Source organism: Chlorocebus sabaeus, chromosome 13 (genome assembly GCF_047675955.1).
Source record: "Chlorocebus sabaeus isolate Y175 chromosome 13, mChlSab1.0.hap1, whole genome shotgun sequence".
Lineage (NCBI taxonomy): Eukaryota > Metazoa > Chordata > Mammalia > Primates > Cercopithecidae > Chlorocebus > Chlorocebus sabaeus.
The window spans coordinates 60396605-60424333 of NC_132916.1; the positions used below are offsets into that span (position 1 = coordinate 60396605).

General features: G+C 37.5%; 1 protein-coding gene and 1 long non-coding RNA gene across 6 annotated transcripts in view; one reads left to right on the top strand and one right to left on the bottom strand.

Moving 5' to 3' along the window:
• The window catches only part of PDE7B (phosphodiesterase 7B), a 332402-nt gene that overhangs the window by 33947 nt on the left and 270726 nt on the right, over nt 1-27729 (top strand). The gene's annotated exons all lie outside the window — the stretch shown is intronic.
• The window catches only part of LOC103240322 (uncharacterized), a 28658-nt gene continuing 8854 nt past the window's right edge, over nt 7926-27729 (bottom strand). Inside the window, exons 4-6 of one of the 5 annotated variants that reach the window (XR_012095050.1) lie at nt 27406-27575; nt 26371-26387; nt 19818-25247 (exon numbers count right to left, since the gene is read on the bottom strand). This is a non-coding gene — a long non-coding RNA (uncharacterized lncRNA). Of the gene's footprint in view, nt 19664-19817; nt 27648-27729 lie in introns of those variants that run through there. The other 4 variants (XR_005241272.2, XR_005241271.2, XR_005241269.2 and 1 more) reach the window with 4 other exon arrangements.

A 27729-nucleotide genomic window follows, 5' to 3' on the forward strand; every position in this document is an offset into this window, starting at 1 on the left:
TGCGCATCTTTCCAATAATCTCTCGGGCATCGTTGGTCCATTCTACACTCAAATGTTTGAAATACCACTTTTCCCACATCAACATGTCAGCAAAACAGTGCTGATTTCCATTTATGAACAGTTCTCTTTAAATATTTGTAAATGTTCAGAAAAATAAGAGCCCTTTGGAGAAGCAATGTCTATGACAAATGAAAAATACACACATTCTGCTATTAAGTGTAACCCCATTCCAAGAAATTAAGCTTTGAGGAAGGGGAATTAAAAACAAAGAGGTTACTGAAAGAAAAGAACTAGCTAGCTGCTGGAAAGACTGGTTGAAAAGAACACAAAATAGAATTGTAATGATCATATGCGATGACCAGAAGAACGAACCTACATACCTTGCATATGGTGATACCAAGCAATGCTGAGGAAACGTGTGAGATAGAAAAACAAAGCTGAATCAAATCAGTTGTTTCTCATTGTTGAATTGTTAAGACAAGATGCTTTGGCGGACCCCTATTAATTCACAGGCATGCAGGCACATTTTGATCATGTGTAAAAACAGTCTATAATGGGGGATCCTTACTGCTGTGGAGATTTCTGTCAGCTTTGAGCAAAACGTACAACTTGACTCAATTTAGTTTGCTGCTAGTTTTTGCCTACCAAATATCAACCCCTGTCACATTTTCGGAAACATACAATGGCTTTGCTTCAATCAGGACAATAAACAGCTGTAGTCAAATGGCAGCTGACTGAAGAGTGAAAAATACTAAGATACCGGTGAGTGCTTTTAAGGACCCTGTAAGGCATCCTTATATTGTAGGTGTAATGAAACTTTTCCTGATTGTAGAGTTGTGAATCAACAGCACTTTTATCATGCAGGTGTGCAAGAAGCCAAGGACCTCTGCAGGATGATAACAACATGTTACAGCAATATTTCCTTCCCTTTATCATTTTTTTCCTACCTTTTTTCCCTGAACAAATATTTACAATTTTTTTTTAATTTCAGTAGTTTTTGGGGTATAGGTGGTTTTTGGTTACATGGATAAGTTCTTGAGTGTTGATTTCTGAGATTTTAGTGCACCTGTCACCTGAGCAGTATACGCTGTACTCAATATGTAGTCTTTTATCCCTCACTCCCGTCTCAACCTACCCTCTGAGTCCCCAAATTTCATTACATCACACTTATGTTTTTGTGTCCTCATAGCTTAGCTCCCACTTATAAGTGAGATTATATGATATTTGCTTTTCCATTCCTGAGGTTCTTCGCTTAGAATAGTGGCCTCCAGTTCCAATCAATTTGCTGCAGAAGACATTATTTCATCCCCTTTTATGGCCCAGTAGTATTCCACAGTGTATATATACTACATTTTCTTTATCCACTCATTGGTTGATGGGTACTTAAGTTGGTTCCATATCTTTGCAATTGCAAATCGTGCTGCTGTAAACATACTCGTGCGTGTGTCTTTTTTTGTATAATGACTTCTTTTCCTTTGGGTAGATACCCAGTAGTGGGATCGTTGGATTGAATGGTAGTTCTACTTTGAGTTCTTTAAGGATCCTCCATATTGTTTTCCATAGTGGTTGTACTAATTTACATTCCCACCAGCAGTGTTTGTAAGTGTTCACTTTTCACCATATCACACCAACATCTATTGTTTTTTGTCTTTTTAATAATAATCTTCTTGCAGGAGTAAGGTGGCATCTCATTGTGGTTTTAATTTGTGTTTCCCTGATGATTAGTGATGTTGAGCATTTTTTTCATATGTTTGTTGGCTGTTCGTAATCTGTTGAGAAATGCCTATTCATGTCCTTTGCCCACTTTTGATGGGATTATTTGTTTTTCTTCTTGCTGATTTGTTTGAGTTCCTTGTAGCTTCTGGATACTAGTCCTTTGTCAAATCCATAGTTAATATTTGCAAAGATTTGCTGAACATTTATACTGTGAAAGACCTTTTGTTAGAGGCTGGAGATAGAACAATGAGTCTTGCTTTCAGTACTTTATAATTGCTCTGCAGATTAACTTTACAGACTTAAAATAATTTTCCCTAACCTATGACCCTACCAGAAAAATTAAGAGAACATGAAAGGATCTGCTTAAATCAGAAAAGTGAACATAGCAGTCAGATTAAGTAATGATGGTTAACACAACATTGACAAAGAAAAGATACTAAATATACACTTAAGTTTGATATTTATTTAAATATTGCGTACTGTATTCTGCTTTCAAAATATTAAGCAAAGATTTATCCTTAATAGTTAGCCAGTATTTACAGAGAATATTTTAATTAGAGACTTTATTTTCTCGAAAAGGCTTAATTGGCTATGCAAATCTATACCCTCTCAATTATCTACATTTGGAGCAAGTTTACTTAGTTGGTCTAAATAAGCATAATTTATGGCAGTTACCTTGGTGTTGTCAAATCTAAACCTTTAAACAAAAAAATAAATCTCATGTACCCTTTCTTGAATGAATTCTCGTTTCTAGCAGCCAACTCAATCTTTCAACCTGATGTTTAGATTCCCGTATAATCCAATAATGATTTACCTTTTGACAGTTTACTTCCTACTGCTCCCTAACTCTTTGTTCTACTGCGCTTACTATTTCCCTGGACATATCTTTTTGATTATTTATATCATCTTGCGGCTTGTAATGTCATCTCTTAATTCTCTCCAACTCTAGTACTACTGGCATTTATCAAATTCTTACTACCTGTGAGCTACTGCACTGAGTGCTTTTGCCTATATTATCCCATGTAATTGCTATGGTACCTCTATGACCTCAGTGAGTTTCGTTTTAAGGAATTTTAAAAACTGAGGCTTAGAGACACTGAGTAACCTCTTTACAAAAAGAGGACTACTTAGTAAAAAAGAGGACTAAGTAGTTTGCTCAAGGTCACACAATTAGTAAATGACAAAATAAAACTTGAACCCAGATCTAACTGCAAATCTAGGTACCTAACCATTATGTTCTACTGCTTCCAAGGACTTGGAGGTATACTACTGGATAATTATCTCTGGGACCTCAGATAAAGTAACTGACATTTCTGAGCTCCAATAAAGCCGAAATACATGCGCACGCACACACACACACATACACACACGTGACCTTAGAATAGGTTCTTGTTATTTTATTTGTACTTATTATAGGTATAAAATAAATATCACTGTTCTGGACTATTTAGAAATATAGATCCGAGAAGAACAACTAATGTCAACAGTAGGTATAGTAGTTTTGGTTTTCCATGTTTACAAATATTTTTCTAATTATGTAATTCTGGTATCCAGAAGATAAATGTAATTAATATAATCTACCACAAGCACATACCCTTAAGGAAAACAAGCAGAAATAAAACATGAAATACTATAAATATATCTAAAGTTGTGTGATTTCCATAAGTTACAAGTGAATTTTACTAAATATCTAGTCTAGATGATTTTCCCAATGATTCATCCCCAACTTCAGTTTTGAGCAGAAATTCAGTTCTAAAGTTTACCTAATAATATAAATGGAATCTTTTACTCAGCAGGTTGATCTTCCAGGGGTCATGCCCAGTTGATAGATTCTTGAGGACATCTTTAAGTTCTCTTAAATTCTAAAGGAATCCTGAGGTTTGAATACAGTGACCCACCAACAGATGCCCCAGGCCTATGAGTATAGGTCTAATCTCACTCAGGCTCTCCCTGAACCACCTTCAACCTGACCTGGGAAGATCCTGGCTCTCTAGATCCACCATGTCCAACTGTCTCCAGCTGAATACTTTTTTTTTTTTTTTTTTTTTTTTTTTTGACAGCGTCTTACTCCATCACCCAGGCTCCTGACCTCAAGTGATCTGCCCGCCTTGGCCTCCCAAAGTGCTGGGATTACAGGTGTGAGCCACCACACCCAGGTGGTGCTACCATTTTTTTTTTTTTTTTTTTTGAGATGGAGTCTTACTCTGTTGCCCAGGAGTGCAATGACACGATCTCGGCTCACTGCAACCTCTGCCTCCTGGGTTCAAGTGATTCTCCTGTCTCAGCCTCCTGAGTAGTTGGGATTACAGGCGCCCACCACCACGCCCAGCTAATTTTTGTATTTTTAGTAGAGACGGGGTTTTGCCATGTTGGTCAGGCTGGTCTGGAACTCCTGACCTCAGGTTATCTGCCCACCTCAGCCTCCCAAAGTGCTGGGATTACAGACATGAGTCACCACACCCGGACAGTGCTACTTTTTATACCAGTCTCAGTGTGTGACTTGGGCAGGGACATGAGTGTACTGGTTATTTGATGTATATAATTATTTTCTACTTTGTATGATACATGATTCACAATAATTTGCAAACGGATAAAACAATAACATTTTAAAAAATGAATTTTCATTATTAGAGATGTCTGAGGAAACATAATGTTGGGATATGGCGGACAAGCGAATAATTTCCTTAGAAAATTATTCTTTACTCTCTGATTGTTTTAACACAGTAAGTTTATCAGACAGGTTCTAGATATTTCCTATAGTACTCAGAGCCACATGCAGATTGTTTGTGCATTCAAACTGGTCAAAGTTGCAGACCAGAGTGCTGCTATTGATTTGTTTCACTTTGGTGAATGTAAATGATTCATGTTCGGCAACATTTGTCCTACTGGAGATAAAACAGGAGGAATATGTGCACAGCTTCAAAGGTGCAGCTTGACTCTGATGGTAACCTAGCACGCAGTGGGTATGACGGGCGTTTTTGAGAATACATCATAAACTCTCCAAGGAGTCAGCACCGTCTTCCCTGAGATCATTATATATCCACCAAAATGAGAAGGAGAAGAATGTGGCAAGAGATCAAAAGAGGCAGTCAATATAAACTCACCTATTTTGTTGATGCAAGACAAGTTGCACTAAGTTTAGGAAAGCAAAAAGATACTCTTCGAGGTCCAGGGAAGAGATGCAGAAACTGCTAACAGGAAAATGAGCATGGTCCACATAGGACTCTGATATTAGAGTTGTTTTTGCTGTACTGAGGCTGCTCTACCCATGAGTAACCCCATCTTCAAGAAACTACTAAAAGTTGAAGTGTTTATTCACATGTTATTTTCGAACAATTAACCGTATGAAAGAAAGGCATATTTTCTTTTCCTGCATCCATAAGCCATATGCCAAAAAAGCTCTTGTTTAACATGCTTCTTAGGATTAAAAGGGTTTCTGCTGCAAACAGACCTGGACTGCATACACATCTTCCTGGAGTACAACGTGCCTCGGCTTTAAAGGGACCCATTCCACAAGTGAGGCTGCATTTACAGGCGCAATAGATTTTCACTCCACATAAGCCAAAGAGCAGAGACATGCTTTAATATTTCTGACAAGATCTGAACTATAATATTGTTCTGTGCTTGGAAAACTAGGCTTCAAAGAAGAAGCCATATGTTTAATTTCAAGATGAGAACCCAAAGAGTAATAAAAATGATTGGCAAAAAGAATCTGAGTGAGACTCATTAAAATGCAAATCTTTGTGGTGATGCATATAAAATCATAGATCATTAGGGCTAAAGGAAGAATGTATTTGCCAGATGTTGAAATGGCCAGATAGTTTCATCTCTCCCTACCATCTGCTAAGAATTCCATCCACAGGTCTCCTGGGGAAAACAAGGCAACCCTCAGGAGTATTGAGAAAATTATGGATGCATTATAATGAAGTCAGAGCAAAACTGAGGCAAGAAATTCAAATACCTTCTAAACACAGAGCTCCTAACCAGAGGTCCACACCAGAATCATCTGAGGACAGTGTTTCAAAATGTGCATTCTCAGGCTCCACTGCCAGCCATTTTCATTCATTTAGGTGTGGACTGAAACCTAGGCATATGAATTTTGAAAAAGCCTTCCAAGTGATTTTGATGACAATCCTGGTTAAGAAGAGAAAGCGTGTTCTACCTTGTCATTATATATCTGCCACCTTTCCTGTAGATTGCAAACTCTTTTGAAAGGATTCTGTCATATTTACCTTGTGTCTTCTGCTGTCTTTAGCATAGCTGGACTGTAAGCTTGAGGAAGGAAGAGAGCATCCTAGTTTTGTTTATTATCATAATTACTCCTGCCCACCCCTCCCACTCCAGTCCACAGCTAGAAGAGCACATGGTCTATATTTGGAACCCAAAAAATTGAATTAAAAAATGAATACTAGGAATTTAATTGTATCCATATGGATTTGAATTAATTTTTCTCTTTTCTGACATTATTGTTTACTATGTACCTAGTAAGTTCACAGATGCTTATTGAGTGAACACACTGAGTTTTGGAAGTTAAACGAGAGTCACTTTAAGGGGCTTTTGAATGGTATTTGTAGAAATAAGTCTCATTACTTTATATTCCTGCCCTCTTTCTTTGGGCTTCTGTAAAATATATCTTTGGCTTATCCTAGACTTGCTGAGAGCAGCTTAATTATATCTGCTTTCAGAAACGTGGGAATCAACTAATCCAGACTAACAAAACAAGCAGATACAGTTGATCCTGTGACTTCAAGTACCTTCCCAAGTGGCATTGTTAATAAATCTTGACCCACAGGACTAGCCTAATGCATTATTTTTATGGCTAATGCATCAAAAAGTTATTTGAACCACATGACCATATGATTTCTAAGGTCCTATAATCTGAGTTCTATTCTGAGGAGATATTTCCTATACTTTCTAGTGAAGCATATGAAAGGAAATGAAGCAGTTCTAGTCATTAAATAATTACTTCCATCAGTACATACATAGTATCAGGTAATAGGAATATATTATAATAGCTCACCTCTTCCATATTATTCAAATACCATTTGCTGATAGCTGGAAATAAGCAAGAATGCTAAAACTGACTAACATCTAACATAAGTTGTTACTTATTATGGGCCACCATTGAAGCCCATATATAGAAGGTGTGATTTGAAATGTTCAGCTCGTCATCTTCATATGAATTACTATAAGCTGAATATTTCTCAGTGTCTTTATTAAAGATGCCTGTGCCTTAGATACAGTGTATTTGCAACGGACAAAGCTGAAGCTGTATAAAAGAGACATATGCTTTGTTTCCATCTTCATTATTGCACTTATGCTCCATGAAGTCTTTCTTATTCCTCTTCTACCCATAATCTTGCCTCTTTTGAATCCACATGACATTGATTTTATAGCTCATTTGCGCACTTTTCTTGTTCTGTCTTCTTCTAGATTTCTACAAAATTGTAAATACCTATTGGGATAGCCCCCTCTCTTAATCATCCTGTGTCTCCTGCTATGATAAGCACATAGCAGGTATCCAATTGTAGACTCTCTGAATTGATAATCTCTTACACAGAAATTAATAATGACAGTATCTTCTTAATCCCAAGAATAATTACAGCATTGTCATTGAAGTGACAAGAGAACATTTAATTTCAAATTTTGAAGTCTTTTAAAAATAGATATTACAAGCTGATTTAAAGTAGGTCTTTTAACCTGTCACCAAAAGCATTTATTCCAGTTAAAAACTTGATCCATTTATATATTCATGCATAATTTATATTCCACCCACTTCCAAAAATTAATTGAATAGGCCACTAAGATGATGCCAGTTAAGGAAATTACTAAAATATCAGTAACAAAACCTACCATAAAAGTTTTATTCCCCAACTCATCTTGGTATTTTTAAATGTTTATAGGTTAAAATGTTAACCACATCTATATGATCTATATGCATTATTTTTGTACCAAATAGAGTTTGGGAAGGTTTATTTATTAGATGTTTTAAACTAGTTACTAGCTTATTACATGATTCTATCTCAAACATAGCTTTTTATATTATTTTTCTTTTAATTTACATTGTTTTGTAAATGTTAAGAACTATAGAGTGAACTTAAATACATATTTAAAAATCTAGGTGAAAGATACTTTAACTCCTGCCTTCAAGTGAATTCAAAAAAGGAGAATTCCAAGGAGTAGGGAAATTAGCCAAACACTTTTCCATCTCAGGAAAGCCATAATAACAAGAATTATAACCTGCTCCTAGTTTTCTTAATAGGTGATTTGGGGTAAGGACTCCAAGGAAACAAAAGGGTTCTGTTCTAAGAGAGAAACATGAGGCATATGGAGACAAAAGGAGAGAGGGGACCCCAAGGACAATAGCCTCCCACATTCCCTCCATCCAAGGCACACATGCCAAATTGCATGATTCCAATGAACTCTGCACAATTAACCTGTGCAAAGGGGTTGCGTGGCTGATGTTTAACTTTCCACCCGGCTACGCTGAAATGTACAGAACATCTTGAACATGTTGTTTAAATTGAAAATGAAACATTTGGACACATCAGTACGAGATGGGTCCCACTAAATATGGGAACATGTTTACCCAGGTGGGTTCAATCATCATTTCTACTCTGTGAAATAAAATTTCAATCTCACCTGCAAAAACTAAAAGTTAATTTTAGAGTTTTCTTTAAGGAAATTTTTCTCACAGAAAGAATCATAGTTCAATTTTAAATATCAGATAATTTGATTGAATGCCTTTATACTGAAGGTGCTAAAAAGGGTTTAAGATAGGATTACAATTAGAATATATTAATAATAAATTTCTATAAATAGAGTTATATAAAAACAGTCAAATCAGAGAAAGTAGGCAAATCCTATTAGTTCAATAGAGAAAATAATGTGATGAAATAAAAATAAAGGAGTTAGATACAACTTTTTTGAGAAGTATGTTGCCCATTGGCTTTTAGAAGGCACATGTAACAAAACAACTTTGTCATTCATAAAGAAATCCATAAGTAATTGGGCATCCATGAATAATGATAGTGAGCAGCAAAAGTTAAGGGCTTCATTTTCAAAGTCAATGTTGTTTATCAAGCCCTGGAAAATAAACCCCTGTTCACTTCTAACACACCAAATGAAATCACTGCCAAGTGTGAGATACTGTGATAACCTGGAACGGGAAGAGAAAGATCTGCTTGTAGACTGGAAAGAGACCTGGTGCCCTGACCTCTCTCTGATAGCTGCCAACATTGCCGGGTCTATGACTAATTCAGTAAACTAGTACACTCCTCCTTAACATCCCCACCAAAAAAGTCCTTTTTCCAATGTAAGTTCAGTGCTGGTGGGCCTGTAGGAGTTTCAGCAAAGATGAGAATTAAATGTGCTTTCAGGCAAAAACATTTTGGAAATACTGGCTAAAAAGTAGACTCATTGTAACCTGGGAATGGAAATAAGGTCTCATGAAAACACTTTAAAGGACCAAGCAGAGCTTTCTACTTGTAAATAAAGACTTCTGTTGTGTACAGACAGGGCTTGCTAAGCCTTTAGCTTGAGTGTTCTTGGAGGGGCAAAGGGAAAAAAGGCAGAAAGGGAAAAGAATACAAGGAGGATTTGGGCAATAAAAGAGACAGCCTTGTATTTGTACTTCCTCCTCCACCACCACTCATTCCATCACACTCCCCAGCTCACCCTAGGGTCTCCTGAAATCTGCCCCCAGGGTTCCTTCTTCTTCAGTTGTTCTTATTTTCTGTGAATGGCGTCTTGAGAATGCCTCACAATTTTCTTCACATCCTTCTCTGCATTTGGTGTATTTTGTGTGACTAGCTGCAAACTCAATGCTATTTACAAGAAGTTTAACTGTCAAACAAACAGAGGACAATTCTAGAGAGGTTGAGCCTAGAACATGCCAAGCAACAGGTATATGAAAAAGTGGGGAGAGAACAGCCTATTCTCCTTGTACTGATGAACTCAGTCTAGTGAAAAGCACCAGTAGCAAGGTGGATTAGGGCTGGAGGTAGAGCTAACATGTATGAGCCTTGTTTCCTATGAACTTGTTCATACATGAACAGGTTGAGGACTGGGTCTCTGCCAGAAAAGAAAAGAACCTCCCTTGGTTCCCAAGATAACTACTCCAACCCATAGTTGCCTAGGATTGGCCTGGCCAATGCCTTCCTAAGCACTCTGTAAGACCTCACGACTTTAGCACTAACACCCAAAGCCTTGATCTATTTTTCTGCACCTGTTCCTATCTGACCAGGCTAATCTTCTGCTTCAAAACTTTGCTACCATTTATTGGGTATCCACTGTATGCCTGCTAATGTGTTAGGTGTTTTACATATAACTGCTGTGATCCTTGCAACTTATATTGTTGCAACTGTAAAGAGTATGTTACTGTCCCCATTTTACAGATGAAAAAAAGGAGATGCAGAGAGGTTAAAAAAATTAGCCTAAGCATGCAAAAAATGATGGTATAGCTGAGAATCAAACCAAATCAGTCTGGCTCCCAAGTCAATGTTCAACGCACCAAACCTCAGACTACCCAAGAGGTCCTCAGTATGCTTTCCAAAGCCTTCCACAATTCCACTGCTCCTTCCTTCTAGCTCCATCTCTGACCCTCCTTGTGGAGGCAATAGTTAAATACTTGTTGTCCACCATCCCCCATCTCTTCAGTGTGTTTATTTATGCTTTTTCCTCTGCCTGAAATACCACTCTCCAATCAAGCTTAGCACCTCCTCCTCTTTCCAGATGTGGTTTCCTCAGGAAAGACTCTGATACCTCTCTCATGCATACAGAACCCTAAGCCATCTCCATCAGATTGCTTTCAGTGGTCCACTGCCACAACGATCAACTTTAGGTGTGTTCCCACCCACACAGTAGCCTTCCAAGGTAAGAAACATGTCTTTGTCACTTTCACATCTCCAAAACCTGGCACAATGCTTGGCATAAGCAGAAACTCTGAGAGTGCTTGTTGAATGGAATTCATCTGAAACTTCAGAAGTGCCTTCTCATTGTGTGTGTGTGTGTGTGTGTGTGTGTGTGTGTGTGTGTGTAGGCGGAGGAAGGAGGGACAGTGTGTTTAACCTTCTCAGCTAACTTTCACATTTTTTTGAGAGCAGGGTCAATGTCTTCTACTTTCATTAGTGTGCTTGTCTTTCAAAGCTCCTTGCCTACTGCAGACGGCAGAACGAATGGCCCTATTTTCACGTCATGTTAAAGACACCCATGAAGGTGAACTGAGCTATGCAGAAGAGAAAGGTAGCCAGGGAGCTGATAGCAACAGAGAAAAATGAGAATTTACTCAGCAGGTGGATCTCACCAACTTGCAGAAGGCTTTAAGATTCTAACAAAATTAAACAATATAAGGCTAGACAATTAAGAATAAATGTTGAATGGAGACAGCCTAAAAAGAAAAGTAGGTATTACTAGGCATTTGAAATGAACCACTTACTTCAATTTAGACACTAAATTTAGTAATGCTTCCTGACAAATAAACAAAGTCAGAAGCCATTCAGTACCACGACTTACTCTTCATTCACAGTGGCTGAAACATACAAGGGTTCATTCCTCTCATGGGGATCTAAAGTCAGTGGCCACCAGCCCTGATTCGGTAGCTGTATCATGTCAGGGCAGCATCTCTGCAAGTCTGTTGGTCTTTTCCTTGAACTGCTTGCGCTGCAAGACAGCTGCTGCTGTTCCAGACATCACATCCAGGTTTAAGGCATGAGGAAGGGAAGAAGGCTTAATAAACCATGTCTGTTCTTTATATCAGGAAAAGCAAAAGCCTTTATAGACCACTTCTTATGTTTCACTGATTTGAACTATGTCACATGGTCACTCACAGCTGGAAGAGGGTTTTAAAAACATGTCTCACTTGTAGCCGGGCACATTGCTGCCCAGATCAAAACTGGCATTTTGTTTTTTCGCAAGGAGGAAGAAAGTAATATATACTAGATTAAAAACTACACTAATTGCAGATTGTAGTTTTCATTGTCTGCCAACAGACTTCATGTAAACCCCAGAAGAAATTTATTACACACTTTAATAACTAGTTGATGAACTAATTCACCTAACTGAACTTGGAAAATTTTTTTTGTTTTTCAGAAAAAACACAAACTTTATTTTTCTTTATATTTTATAGAAGTACCTGTGAAAATTTTGGAAAATATATTAAATTATAAAATATAAGACAATAGCGACCTATAATCATGTCCCCCAGAGATAGAATATTTTGTTTGAATGCTGTTTTTTTAATCTTAAAGAATGCAGTTATATATGTCACTATAGAATATTTAGAAATTACTCAGCACATAACATATAATTAATATCTCATAATTCTACCACCCATAGAACATAGATCAATTTTGGTCATTTTGAAAAGAGAGAATAACTTTTCACAAAATTTTAAATTATATACTTTCTTTAAAAAATACAGACATTTAACTAAAATTTTCTATAAAGCATAAATAGCGTGGCCAGAAATTTGTATACACAATTTATTTAATCTATCCTCTATCATTGGACATCTAAGTTGCATGCATTATAAAGAACCCTAGCATTAACATTATTATAGATAAATTTAGGGACAAATTATTATTCTTTCCTAGGGAACAAATGCTAGAAGTAAAACTCAAGTGGCAAATGTATTAAATGTTTTCAAGATTTTTGATACATGTTACCAAATTACATATGATATGGTTTGGCTGTGTCCCCACCCAAATCTCACCTAGAATTGTAATAATTCCCATGTGTGGGGGAGGCGCCAGGTGGAGATAATTGAATCACGGGGGTGGATTCCCCCATACTGTTCTCATGGTAGTGAATAAGTCTCCTGAGATCTGGTGGTTTTATAAATGGGAGTTCCTCTGCACAGTTCTCTCTCCTGCCATCATGTAAGATGTGACCTTGGTTCTCATTTGCCATCTGCCATGATTATGAGACCTCCCCAGCCATGTGGAACTGTGAGTCAATTAAACCTCTTTCCTTTATAAATTACCCAGTCTCGGGTATGTCTTTATTAGCAGCATAAGAACAGACTAATATATCGTGTCAGAAGAGTTCTACAATTTTCATCTTAACAATAATAATAAGATGGCCATTTTTCCTGAAACCTGGGTAATGTCTCTATATCTGTATCTGTGTGTATTTATGTATACTTATATGTATATTATCCAACTGCAAAGTTATATATGTCTATATATAGGTTATTATGTATATATAATATAGATACAGATATAGATACATATGAGATCTATATGTAACCTTGCAGTTAGATAAGTTAAAAACTGGTATTAAATAATTTTGCTTAAATTAGTTTTTCTGTGATTACTTATATGATTAAACATGTTCTAAAGTGGCTTATTAAAAATGTGTGTCTTTTTCCTTATTGCCTGTTTATATACTCCTCCATTTGCCATTGAGATAGTTATATTTATTTGTGTGTGTAGCTTCATATATAAATAGTAATTCTTATTTATGAAATAAGAATACAAATAGTTTGGTTTTGGATTTCTAATTTTGTTTATAGTAGTCTTGGATTTCTGTCTTTAATTTTAAAATATAGATCTTTTTGGAAGCTTTTAAAGAAACATCCATGAGTAGTATATTTTCAAAGTCATTGCACATATGATAAAATCTTTCTATTGTCTTTACATATGCCATGGATGGCAACTGTCTGGGTATATGATTTTTTGTTAACATCCTTTAATGTCAAAATTCTAGTTATTTCCTTGTATAACTTCTGGAATTCTGTGTTGTATACAATTCTTTGTTAACACCCTTTTAAGCTTCAAATTCTAGTTATTTCTCTATCTGACCTTAAGAAATTAATGTTGTAAACAAGCTGTCTAAAGTTAGTCTGAGGTGGTTCCTTTGTAGCTAACTTTTCCCCCATGTATCCTGGTTTTAAAAAACAAACAAACAAACAAGCATTATCTTTTAAAAAGGGAAGACCCCTGCGAGGTAGTTTGTTAGCATGAAACCTTCTCTTTTTTATTAAAATTTGATATCTTGGGGACACAGTGAGCATGTTTAATCTGAGCACGTGAATCTTTTTAGTGCAAAAAATATTTCTTTAGCCATGTCTTGGTCATTGCTCCTTAAATAGGTATACTCCTTTAGGAATACTGGCAAACTTTAGGTGGGTTTTTAATATAGTGTCTTTTATATCTACTATATTTTACATCTTTGTTCTCAACTCTTTTTGTCCTTTTTAGCTACATTCCTGAAGATTTTCCAGTGTTTTCTCTAGGTCTTTGATCTGGTTTTCTGTAGTATTAATTCTGACCTTCATTATTTCCAATGATAATTCAGATAAGTGTATTGCACTTACAGTGTTCTTTCTATTCTACCCTATTTTACCCAATTCTTGCTTGATTTTCATCCTAATTTTTTTTTGTCTTTTCTGTTTTTTCATGTCTTTCTGCTCCTGTGTCTTGAAAGGCATGTCTATTTGCTGCCTATTTTAGAAACCAAATCTTAAATATCTTTTTTTAGCCATAACAGTAATTTTTTTCCTATGTGTCCTTAGGATAATTTCCTTATTCTGTATTTTTTTTTTTCAAAATTCTCACGTATAGGATAGACTGACACACTCAGTATTTCCAATTAACAGAATATGTGATTGGCCTCGGAGCTCTCAGTTGTTTCAATGTTGATCATGGCAGATTCTCCTAGCCCCCTGTCCAGTATCTAGGTAGCATTCAACTGGAGCAGCTATGCTAGATTGATGCGATATCTTTTATTCTCAATAGCTGGTTCTTTGGTCCATAAATTTGAATGCTGTTGGCCCTTCTAAAATTTTACCAAGATTTTTGAATGCCACGTTGGACTTCCACTTACAGAACTGCTAGAAATGTGACCATCACAGATGTTTACCAAAGAAATTAAAGTAGCAACCACTGCTAAGGTTTTTGAACTGGCTGGCCACAGAAGGGATGACCTTCTACCTATAAAGAATTCTTCTCTTTAGGAAGAAGCAGAATGAAGCAAAGCAGAAATAGAAAAACTCTACATTCATACTTAGGCTTCTCCTATGGATTTAAATTTACACAACTAGCTGAATAACAGGTAATAATGTATACTCAGGAGCATATAAATTTAGGCATTCTCCTATATGATTCATCTATTCACTATTGACTGTTGTGTATATGGGATCTTGGTGGCGGAAATTGTGATTACTCATATTTTAATAAAGACAGGGGTACCTTATTAAAATAATTGAATTTGAAAATGTTTTCAATAGGTGGAAAGCCACAGCCCAGCTCATAACAGATGACTGAATGAGTACAGACCTTTTTTTGTAAGGATAAACCTGAAAGGAGTGGAAGCTGAGATGGAATTAGGGTACTCTCTTCTTCCTGTCTCCAAGAGGTAGCCTCTCAGTGATTGGAAGAGCACATGGAGCTGAGAAAGCTCTAGGTGGACAAGTCAAGCTCCAAACTGAAACCCGGTAGCACACCCCGGGGAGCAGCTGTATGCAGCAGCACTTTATGAGCTTCCAATTGTGTCCACAATCTATTCAATTCCAGTGCCCTATGCTTATTTACTGTATGTACAGCAATTGGTAGTTTTACTGTACACACAAAATTCCTAGTTTTCACAGACAGTTGCCTCAGTGCTTGGGATTTATATAATGAGAAAGAAATGTGCAGACACAATGATTATTACACATCCCTTTGTCCTGAGCTGAGCAATGAACTAGAAAGCAGAATGCCTACGTTCTAATCCAGCCTTGGGCCCTGTCTGACCTTCGGAGTGTTCCTGAATCTCTCTCTGAGTTTCAGCTTCCATATCTGATTGAACGATATCATCTCTAAAGCCCCTTCAGCTGTAACACCCTATGATTCTCTTTTCAAATAGAGAGGACATCCTTCCTCTTACTGGACACTAAGAGGGTTTACTTTGCAAATGTGGCTCTCAGAATTTTATAGTTGTTCATTTGAACGTAAACAGAAAATTTGTTTATGATGTTCTTCTCCATACTGTAGTTTGGGATAAGAAGGGTGCATTTTTTCAATATGTTCAACTTTCAAAAAGACATGCTGGAGGAAGTCAGCCAATTTCTGCCCACACAACTTCCAAGTGACGTCAATGGAAGCAGAGCACACAGATCTCTAGGCAAGTTTTGGCTCGTTATGTGAAGGATTTTTTTCCTTTTTTAAAGAACAACTGCAAAAATGATTGCTCTCAACTCAAATTACACAATTTGTTCTTCTTTGTGCCCTGAGTCAGCAATAGACATAATGTGGAAAATAAAGCAAAATCTCCTTTTTACACATCAAATAAAAGAATCCATAGTTATCTGAAACAGAATGTTTGAGATTCTTGAGCAGTCTCTAAGCAATATTTCCTCTTGCTGTGGCCTCTGCTTAATTTCAATATAGAAAGTTGATCAATGATCATCAGATGGACAACTGGAAAAATATACCTACTTATTCTTATTTTTATCCTAGATTTGTTCTTCAATCCTGCAATTGATGTTGTATATCATTGGCTTATTGCTTATCCTTTGGAAGTATTTTAAAGGGCTTACCTGACAGGCAGATATAACTGGTGCTTTGTTAGCTCAGCTTTTCACAAATAAGTCAAATAGTTCTGTTACTATGACTAGAAGAAGAAAAATAGCTAATAGAAATATAACTGTTAGTATATAACAGGCACATAGTGGCTCAATTATCACAGCAACCCTGTAAAGTTGATATTGTTATTCTACTCATTCTACTGATTAGGAAACAGGATGAGAGAAGTTAAATAATTTTCACAAAGTCACACCACTGAGCAAATGGTATTTGGATTCCAAACCAGGCAGTCTGGTTTCAAAATCTGTATTCCTAACCACAATGCTATCCAGATAATAATTTATTTTTCCAATCAAAATGTATTTAATGATGCCTAATTATTCTAGGCTCTAAGTAGAGTCAGTTACTAGGTAATGTGGAATAATGACATGGAAACAAAGGACAAAGATAAGGGAGGGACTTCAGATTTTCTTTGCGCCTAAACTGGCCCAAACACTGTACTCAATATCTCACATCTATTTTGCCTTTGCAAAAACTATAAAAGCAAAGGCTGTATCAGTGGCATTTTATGGATGAAGAAACTGAGTTATAGGGAGGTTATCATTTGCTAAAGATTGCACAGCTGGTAAGGCTTGGTGAAGGCTTGAATTCTAACCCATCTGTGTGTTTCTACCACCTACATTTCCTTTACTCCAATATGCTGCTTCCAGGAGTATGTGCAAGTGAAATACTCAGTTTAGTGTCTGAGCTACAACGAGGGGCACACAAAGTTTCTTCCAATATTGGGGAAGCTCTAAAAATTGTTTAGGGGTAATGTCAACCAAAGCAAATTTCTACATTTCAGAGCTTCTCCTATAGTATTCTACTGTAGTCTGCAATGCCCAAACTGTGCTGAAAGGACTGCCTTCAAGTTCAGGGCCAAAGAGGTCCATGAACAAATTGGAACATAATTCCAATGGATAGCACACATATTAGAATTAAAATAGCATCAAAACATTAAATTCCTTTTTAAAGTAGTGATGAGTTCAGTATTTTATGTACAAAATATTGTATTTTTAGAGAAATTAATAGAAAACTTTTGCATGAACTTGCATAGTTTCTCATGAGTATGTACAGAAATCAAAACTGGCATCCTGTATAGAATGCCCTAGAAGGACCATTCTGTAAACATTAAAAGGTTAAATATATGAGAAATAGTAAGAAAGTACTTTTAATTTTTCCAAAGCAAAATGCAATATAGATTTAGAGTTGCTTTATTTGTTCCTTTTTTATTTGAATAGAATGCTTTTCCTAAAAAATATTACCAACTAAGAGGCAGTTTGGATTTAAATTGTTCTCCTTTCAGAGTTTGTTCCCATCACATCAAATGTCTTATTTATATTCAAATACCACAGGGAATGGGCAAGAAATTGTATGTTTAAACTGGACTTTTTCAAGGCTTTTAAGGCCAGAATATTTGCTTTGCCAAAGACTAAATTATTGCAAAGTGGGGCAAGCACCTGACCTTGTGGCAAGTCAGAATAAGTAAATATCTCCACCTGGAATGGGAAGCCAATGCTCCCAAGACCCCAGAACATCCTTTATTAGCCTGATGGCAGCTGTCTGCTTGTTGCTGACTGAGCCGTGAAAACTGGGGATCACCCAGAGATTCTCTCACCCTAACACATAGCCCACTTTGCTTATGTACTTGCTCTTGCAAATTCCATTACCTTCCACACCACCACTGCCCCTTGAAAACCCAGAAATACTTACAAGCAACAGATTACCCCAGTCCATCCTTTCTCTGTTTCCAAATGGACATTCTGATTACATTTCTAACCAACTGTCAATCAAGGGGGTCTCAATAAATTTTCTTTCCAACCAGCTCATGGTCTTCTAATAGTATGATATTAACTATAACTATTATATCAAACATGATGTAAAATAACTTTGACATGTGTAGGGGCATAGTCTTACTTTTAATCATAGCATCGACAAAATTTTAATGCATTTCTTAACTTGTCTCTCCTTCATGGGACATACAGGGTCTCTGAAGAGGTCTGTGTATACCTGATAAGAGACTGGCCGTTCCTATCCATCCTGCCTGAGTAACACAAGATACGACTCACTGCTGTTCATTAACCTCATAGAGTTAATTTACCTTTTGTGGAAGTGAAATTGATTTGCTCTTTGTAAAGCTGAGTGACAGAACTCTTAGGATTCCTGGAAGCCACATTCAGGGCTGGTGCGTGGGCATGCAACCTGTGCAGCTGCACAGGGTCCCACACTCAGAAGGGCTCGTTCTTGGTTTAACATTTTGCTGTCACCATCTTGAAATCATTAATAACTTCTGAACAAGGGGCCTTGCATTTTTACTTTGCACTAGAATCTGCAAATTATGTGGCCAGTACTGACCACATTATAATATCAATGTAGCAAATGCAGTTGATTGGAAATAAAAGAACAAAAAAAAAACGAAGTGCCCCTAACATATTTGAGAGTTTTTTTCCAAATAAGATGTTGCATTTGGTAAATATACCTGAATTTTATTTTATTTTTTGGTAAAATAGTCCCGTTTTTTTAGACTGATGTAATTCTTAATGTGTTATGATACATACATGTGTATATGTGTGTGTATATATATGTATGTGTATATATATACACACACACACACATACGTGGTTGGGCAATGAATACATTTTTAATGGTTGATAAGAAAATTGAGCAGGAGGGAAGTGACAAAAGAGAAACACTAACCAGATGCCAAAGTCTTTTAACTTAGTTGTGGCTAAATGCTTAAAACATCCAATACTGTCTCCTTTCACTATAATCATCACATTGCCTCTTTCTCTTTCAGAGAATTCATATTCATATCTTATTTATTTTTGGATTATTGTAATTTATAAAAATATCGCAGATGTGCAATATGTCACCAAAGTTGAGCTTGAACGTGGCCACACATCTTGGAAGCCTAGTACCTGAATGCCTTCCTAACAATCAGCCGAGCACAGTCCGTCTTGCCATGTTTCTCTTTCTTTCTCTGTGTGGGTGCGAGGGCATGGGGAGTGGGCCGGCATGACGCTAAACGCACTACGCAAAAGCCAGCATGAATCCCAGGCCTTTTTCTGGACAGAAAGGACTGATTGTGTGGCGAGCAGCTGGAATGCGTGCCGGTCACTTTTGGAGTGGTGTTTGCAGGCATCGTTTTGCTGGATTGTTTGAGGAGAAGCAGAAGGACAGAAGGGAGCTCTCCTGCCCTGTGCTGCAGTGGCCCTGTAATTTTCCTCCTCTTCTTTGTTCAAATTATAAAGAAGAGTCCCATACGTTCAGAAGACTTCAGCCCGGTTTTTTCAATTGGACGCTGTTGTTTCAAAAGTACAACCTTCTCTTTCTGGCTGCTTAAAAGTGACGGTTCAGGAAGTGTGCCCACAGTGACATGAGTTAGGGAACCCCGCAGAGCAGGCCTATGGTGGAGATTCAGAGGATATTTTAGTCAGGGTCTGTGGGTAAGGCCCATGTTAGGACAGTAAAAAGCTTGAAAAAGAAGGATTTTAGAGAACTTCTTGTATAAATGGTCAGAGAGAAAGCCAGAATGATTTGTAATATCTTTTTTTTTTTTTTTTTTTTTTTTTTTTTGAGACGGAGTCTTGCTCTGTCACCCGGGCTGGAGTGCAGTGGCCGAATGTCAGCTCACTGCAAGCTCTGCCTCCCGGGTTTACGCCATTCTCTTGCCTCAGCCTCCCGAGTAGCTGGGACTACAGGCGCCCGCCACCTCGCCCGGCTAATTTTTTGTATTTTTAGTAGAGACGGGGTTTCACCGTGTTAGCCAGGATGGTCTCGATCTCCTGACCTTGTGATCCGCCCATCTCGGCCTCCCAAAGTGCTGGGATTACAGGCTTGAGCCACCGCGCCCGGCCAGATTTGTAATATCTTAAAGTTTATTTTAAAAGTTTCAGATTCTTTACAAAACAAGCAAAATCTTTACCCGTTGAACTACTTATAGATCTACTGGCTATGATTTTACAAAGTTAGGGAAACTCCAGGCTCTCCCTTTGTCCTGTTGTTTGCTATTTAGCCATTATCCCATCAGTAGAGGTCTCAGTCTTCTGAACAGTCATCATTTTACACCATTTCCAAATGGATATTCTGATAACAGAACTTAGAGCTCTTGCCCATCCAATCTCACCTACCAAGAATAGAGATTATAGATGATTATACCATATAAGAGGAAGACGTTAGAAATGTCTTCCCTATTTTATTTTTGTTGGATTTTATTCTTCAAATTAAAGTAAGAGAGTCTTGAAGTTCTGGATTATATATAAATTCTCTGCAAGCACTTGCTTGACTAAATGGTATGAACGTACTTATATAGTGTCCTGATGTAATGACTCATACAAATACTTTTCATAGCAGAAACATTTACATTTCTTCTTTTGACTCAAATGTTAATGAGGTGTTTTTTTTTTTAATCCTCTAGGCTTTTCCCAGGATGTCATTGTGGAAAGGTGGTTAATGAGAAATCATTTGAGCCTAAATGCATTTTTACCTTTCATATTACATGGTTGGTAGAGTAACCAAACTTAACCAGCTAAATTGACCCCTAAATGCTCACCTACCTATTCTTCCCAGCTTATGAAAATCTCTGAAATGACATGGCAAGGTCAGAGGAAAGAAACCGATGAATGCTGGGTACTTGGTGTACTGCAAACTCCGTCTCCTACATCAGGAGATCTCTGCTGAAATCTGTGCTCAGCAATCATTTGGCCTCCTAGCTACAGCTTTCTGCTGCTGCTTTTTATAAAATTCCCGGAGACCCTCTCTGCACATGCAGGATTTAGGAGCCAGTCAACAATTTAAGAAGACTTGGTAGAGAGATTTTGACGTTCCTTCCACCTGGCTCTTCTTTGAGAATATCTTCCATTTCTGACTCTTCTAGCAGCCCTAAACTCTGACCTCTGTTTCCTTAAACCAGTAAAATTGTGCCTTTCTACTTGGACTCTTCCCCCTGGCACCCCAAAGAAATACAGAGCTTAATTTTCACGGATCAGGCCTCTTCCAGTTTCTGCTTGCTTTGTTTGCTCAGTGGCGCTTTCAGTCAATTATTTGTTTATATTTTATCTAGTTTCTATAGTTGTTATCAGAGGAGAGTTAATCCAATACAAGCTACTCTGCTATGCTCAGGCCTGCAAATCTCAAATTACCATAATTAGTAAGAGAATATCAGAAATGTGCTGGTTAAAAATTGAATATGCAACGTTAACTGTTTCTATATACCTAGAAAAAGCAGTTAGACAACGTAATTTTAATTTACATTTACAACTTAGTACAAGGATATAAAATACAGAATAATATTTCTAAAAATACATGCAATACTCTTATAGATAAAATTATAAAACTTACTGAATAAACAGTTTTGAAAAAGTTTAAAGAAAACCTTAATAAAGAGAGATACAGCCTGCTCTTGGATAGACTTGCTATGAAGAAGATATTTATTCCTCCTATAGGGAGGAAATGGGCAAAAGATTGAAAAGATACGTCATACCAAAGGAAATAGAAGATGGAACATCTGGAACATTTGGAAGCATGCTCTAACTGAAAATCTCAGGAATGCAAAATTAAGTTCTTAGGAGATATTATTTCATACTTACCAAATTGGTGGAAATTTGAAAATTAGATAATATTTTGTGGAGTATTATGAAGAAACAAAGTTTGTCAACTGCTTTTTTTTTTTTCTCTTGAGACGGATTTTTGCTCTTGTCACCCGGGCTGAACTGGAGTGGTGTGATCTTGGCTCACTGCAACCTACGCCTCCTGGGTTCAAGCAATTCTCCTGCCTCAGCCTCCTGAGTTGCTGGGATTACAGGCATGTGCCACCACGCCCGGCTAATTTTATATATATTTTTAGGACAGACGGGGGTTTCTCCATATAGGTCAGGCTGGTCTTGAACTCCTGACCTCAGGTGATCCACCCATCTTGGCCTCCTAAAGTGCTGGGATTACAGGCGTGAGCCACCACGCCCGGCCTATTAACTGCTTTTAGGAGTGTAAACTGGTCCAACTTCCTTAGAAACTATTGTCATCACCTATTTTACAATTCAGTAAGTTTACTCCTAGATATTTACCTAGAGAAACATTTACATGTATCTATATAAAAACATTCATAAGAGTATCATTACTGATGTTAAAAAAAAAAAAAAAAATGAAACACTGGAAGCAACTCAAATGTCTACCAATAGGGGAAAGGATAAGTACATTGTATTATATTCACACATTAGAGTACAATACCACAGGAAAAATGAATAAAATCCAGCTATAGCTCTAACATGGAGGAAACTTGAAAATCTAAGTTTGAAAGAAGGAAGCACAAGTATCCAATTTGTTTCCATTTGCAAAAATTTCAGGCAACATGCAGTAATATGCTGCTTGGGGAATACCTATGTAGGTGGGTCTAGTGAGAAAGAAAAGAAAGGGAATAAGATAAATTTCTGAATGGTCAAAACAACACCAGCATCAACTCGAAAAGTCTGTTGCAGTATGAACGAAATCACAGAGAATTTGCCACAAATTAAGTTTACCTGGTATCTCCAGTACCTAGAAATATTTGCCTTTTTCAATTATTATAAACCAATCTATACATGATCAAGATAAGTGGATTTTATTAGTTAAAACATTAAGTTATCAAAGTGAACTTTGGATCTTATGCTAGTCGTGACAGTATTTGAGAATTCAGTTATGTTCCACAAGTTTTATTATAAATGATTTTGTGTTTTGAATTGTTGTAAGGCATATAAAATTGTTGTTACATTACTGTGAAATTTTAAAAAGAAAAAATATTTCGGAGTTGTCATTTCCTCTGGATAGATGAAGAGGAATGCGAGTGTGTAGAGAAACAGAAGGGATCTCAGAGGTGTGGTGCTGTCATACCTTCTTTCGTGCCCTGAAGATGGGAACATGGGTACTCTCTGATCATTCTTTAAATTGTGCATTAATAGTTATACATTCTTCCTGTAATCCCAGCACTATGGGAGGCTGAGGTGGACGTATCACTTGAGGCCAGGAGTTTGAGACCAGCCTAGCCAATGTGGTGAAACTCCAAAACTACAAAAATTAGCTGGGAGTGGTGGTGGGCGCCTATAATCCTAGCTTCTCCAGAGGCTGAGGTGTGAGAATCGCTTGAACTGGGAAGGTGGAGGTTGCAGTGAGCCAAGATCATGCCACTGCACTCCAGCCTGGGCTACAGAGTGAGACCCTGTCTCCAAAAACAAATAAGTAAATAAATAAATAAATAAAAATACATTATTCTCTTTGTATGATAGTTCATAATAATCATATATGTTATTTTTATATTTTTTTATTTTATTTTTTATTTCACCAAGTAGAATTTTTAACTGCTTTCTGGAGTTGCTGTGGGAAGATGAAAGTGTGTAGGCAAAAGTGGCCGGGTGATAGGGTGGGGTCCAGAGCCCAATGCTAGCGGAGCCAAAAGTGCATTGCAAGGTCAGCAGCCGTGGACTGGGATCCTCAGCAAACGCAGGTGTGTTCTTGGGACTAGCTCTAGGCTGAATAGCTCACATCTAATTCTCTAGCACTATGAGACAGTTAGTCTTGTAACGGCGCCCTCTACTGCTTACATATGCAAGAGACTCTTCCTGTTGCTTGCTACCTAAAATCCTGACAGGTGTATTGCTTTTGTAGCGTCTATGGGAACAGGTGAAGATATCCAACAAGGACACTCGAAATATAAGTTTGAAATTTAGGAATGATGTCTGACATGCGATACTGATGTTACCAATATACAGTCATTTGTGAACACAGCTAAGTTCACCAGTGAGGGTGTGAAACTCAAAGAGTATGAACCTCAAAGCTTACCTGCTACAACATCCAAGGGGGATCCAACTCCTCACTTTCCAATACCTGTGCTTAGACGGTATTGGGACAATCTTGGTATCCACAGGTCCCACTCCTCTACAAGCCAGTATTACAACCAGCACTTTAGAACTTGAACTGTCAGTAACACCTAGGTTATACATGTAACTACTCACTAATTGTTTGTTTTTGTTTTGTTTTGTTTTTTCACTTTTAAAGACTTTCTTTTTTAGAGTGATTTTGTGTTCACAGCCAAATTAGGAGGAAGATAAAGATATATTCACCATATGCTACTTGCCCCCACACAGGCGTAGCCTCCTCCATTAACCACCTCCCCCACCAAAGTTTGTTACAGTTGATGCACCTACAATGACACATCGTTATCATCCTAAGTCCATAGAGTCCCTTAGGGTTCACTTTTGGTGTTGTACATTCTATGAGTTTGGAAAAATATATAATGATAGTGCCACACAGAGTATTTTCACTGCCCTAAAAATCTTCTGTGTTCCAGTTACTCATCCCTCCCCCAACTCTGGCTCCACCCACTACCTTCACCACCCCCCTCCCCCGCATCTAACCTTTGGCAATTGTTAAACTTTTTTTATTGCATTATCTCCACACAGCCAAAGAGATTACTTTATGATAATATTAATGAGAATTTCCCCAAGAGTAACCCCATATTCTTAGAAAATACCTGACCATCATGGTGCATAATTAACCTACATTCTGGTCGCAGAAGCATGACTAAGAAGTTTAAAAAACAGATAGGTGGGGCAGTAATTATGCAGCTGATAACACAAAGCTCTACCGTCTGTACATAAATCTTTCACAGGAGGAAAAATATTTGAAATGGAAGAATTAAAAAGCAAAAACATTTGGCTATAAAAAGGGATTCAGTAATTACAATGAACATCTCATTAAACATAGTCTTTATTTGCAAGAAGGCTGGGAGAGCTCTAATTAACTCATAAGCTGTCCCTATGAATCATTAGCTGTGGCAGGAAAATTCTAGGTGATCCATTAAATCTCCACACCCACAGCTGTTCAGAGAAAAATATAAGCAAACCCTAATTGCCCTGATTTTGGATGGCTGGTGAATTTTCTTCAGTGATCAACTGGATGACCTTGGCCACCACACATCATATATCTCTTCTCCCCTGGGGAAAGTGAAGTCCTCTTTTTCTACAACCAAGAATAGGATTTTCTCAACACTCAACAAATAGTTTATCCATCTTTGAACAGACTTTTAAACCAACATGATATAAACAATTTACAAAAGTTTATGGTAGACTTTAGATGCAAATCCTTGAGTTGACCCAGAAATATTCTGCTGTTTTATTATGTGAGTTTCCGAAGTCTGTGTCTGAATATGATTTTTCACCGGGCTATCTTTGTGTTTTTGCGTTTGCTGTGTATGAGAAGACACGATCTAATTATTAGGGGTCAGGCACTGTGGACCTGTGCAGAAAATCACAAAAGTCCAAATCTGCACCACCCAATATGGTAACTACAAGTCTCTTGTGGATTTTGAGCACTTGCTCTGAAGCTCTGAACTGAGATGTACTGCAAGATTTCAAAGAGCTAGTACAAAAAAGTAAAATATCTCATGAAAAATTGTATAGTATTTTTGACTGCTAGAAATATTTAGCCGCGGCTGGGCGCAGTGGATCACGCCTGTAATCCCAGCACTCTGGGAGGCCGAGGAGGGCGGATCACGAGGTCAGGAGATCGAGACCATCCTGGATAACACAGTGAAACCCCGTCTCTACTAAAAAATACAAAAAATTAGCCAGGCGTGGTGGCAGGCGCCTGTAGTCCCAGCTACTTGGGAGGCTGAGGCTGGAGGATGGCGTGAACCTGGGAGGCGGAGCTTGCAGTGAGCTGAGATCACGCCACTGCACTCTAGCCTAGGTGACAGAGTAAGACTCCGTCTCAAAAAAAAAAAAAAAAAAAAAAGAAAAGAAATATTTAGCTGCTAGAAATTTTTTAATTTCATATGTGCCTTGCATTTGTAGTATACATAATATTTATATTGAATGGCCGGACAAGTGGCCACTGTGAGCCCAAAGCACACATGGAATATTTTTGAAAAGAAGACAGGAGTTCTAGAGCTATAGACTTTCCCAGCTGGAAGAGACTTCCAAAAGTAAAAGGTGTAAAAGTGCTTTTATTTGCCCAACATGGCCCTCACTTTCCACCACACACACGTTAACACACATAAATGTCCATGCATGCAACGATGTGACCAGCATAAGTGAAGAGTTGCTATACGTTAAGAGTTTGGCATCACTGCAGAATCTCCTACCTAATACAGTTGTGTCTCTGTATCCCCGGGTTTCACATCAGCAGATTCAACCACGGCAAAATGAAAATATTAGAAAAAAATGAAAAATACAATAAAAAATACAAATTTAAAAATCAATAGAGGATAACAACTGTTTACATACATAGCATAGCATTTACCTTTTATTAGGTATTATAAGTAATCTAAAGATGATTTAAAGTATCCAGGAGGATGTGCATAGATTATATGCAAATACTATGCCATTTTATATTAGGGACTTGAGCATCTGCAGATTGTGGTATCTGCAGGGGTTCTGGAACAAATCCTCCGTGGATACCAAGGGACTATATTTCTAAATGTTGCGGATTTAAAGGAAGAATATAACTGAAAGAAGAAACTGAGAGAACAAGCAGGAGAGATCATTGACAGAATGAATGGAAAAGTGGAGGGCATTCCAGAAAAGGAAAATAAAATTAGCAGTAGCTGAGAGGAAAATAATAAGCATGGACTTTAGGAGAATAGTGACAGTTGGGCTATTAGTAACAATAATTAATATCTGAAAATAGCCTTTAATTTACATAGATTTCATCACAGGCATTATTTTATTTCATCATCGTAGATGCCTATTTTTATCATTCCCATTTTACAGATAAAGAATGAGGCCCAAATTTAAGGAGCTTGCCCAAGATCACACAGTCGGTAGTGCCAGAATTTAGGGGATCAACCATCCTGTCTGCGCTGGGCTGGGGTTTCCAGCACTCAGGACTTCCAGTGCTAGAAATGGGAACATCCTGGGCAAAGCAGGGAACTTGTTCACTCTACACTTGAACCCATATCTTCTGACTCTAAATCCCGTTCTCTTTGTAATGATAATAATGACAAACATCTATTGAATACTTTCTATGTACCAGGAACTTTGTAGTAAGAACTTCACATAATTATCTTTTTAATCTACGAAGCAACTTTATAAATTGAGTATTGATTTTTCACTTCCTCCTACCACCCTACATAGTCCAGATATAAAAATTTAAGTTTCCCAGATCATTGATAACTTACCCAATGTCACACAGCTGGTAATGTCTGGATTTGAACTCAGGCCATTCCAGTCCAGGGCCTGTGCTGCTAACCACCATGAAAGATGCCCAGCCTGGTGCTGCCACCTCACCTGCTTGCTAAGGCCCAGGGTTCCTGCTGGACCTTTCGACCCACTCATTTATTTTTTCATCCTGTTAGTATGAAAACATAGCTTGACTGGAATCCAGCGCCCACTACTGCAGCCATTCTTTACTGCGTAAGACCTAAAATATAAGTTTTATATTTATATTATATTTATCAATGCCTCCTGGCTTTGATCTTGCCAGTCTTCCATTTGAAATGACC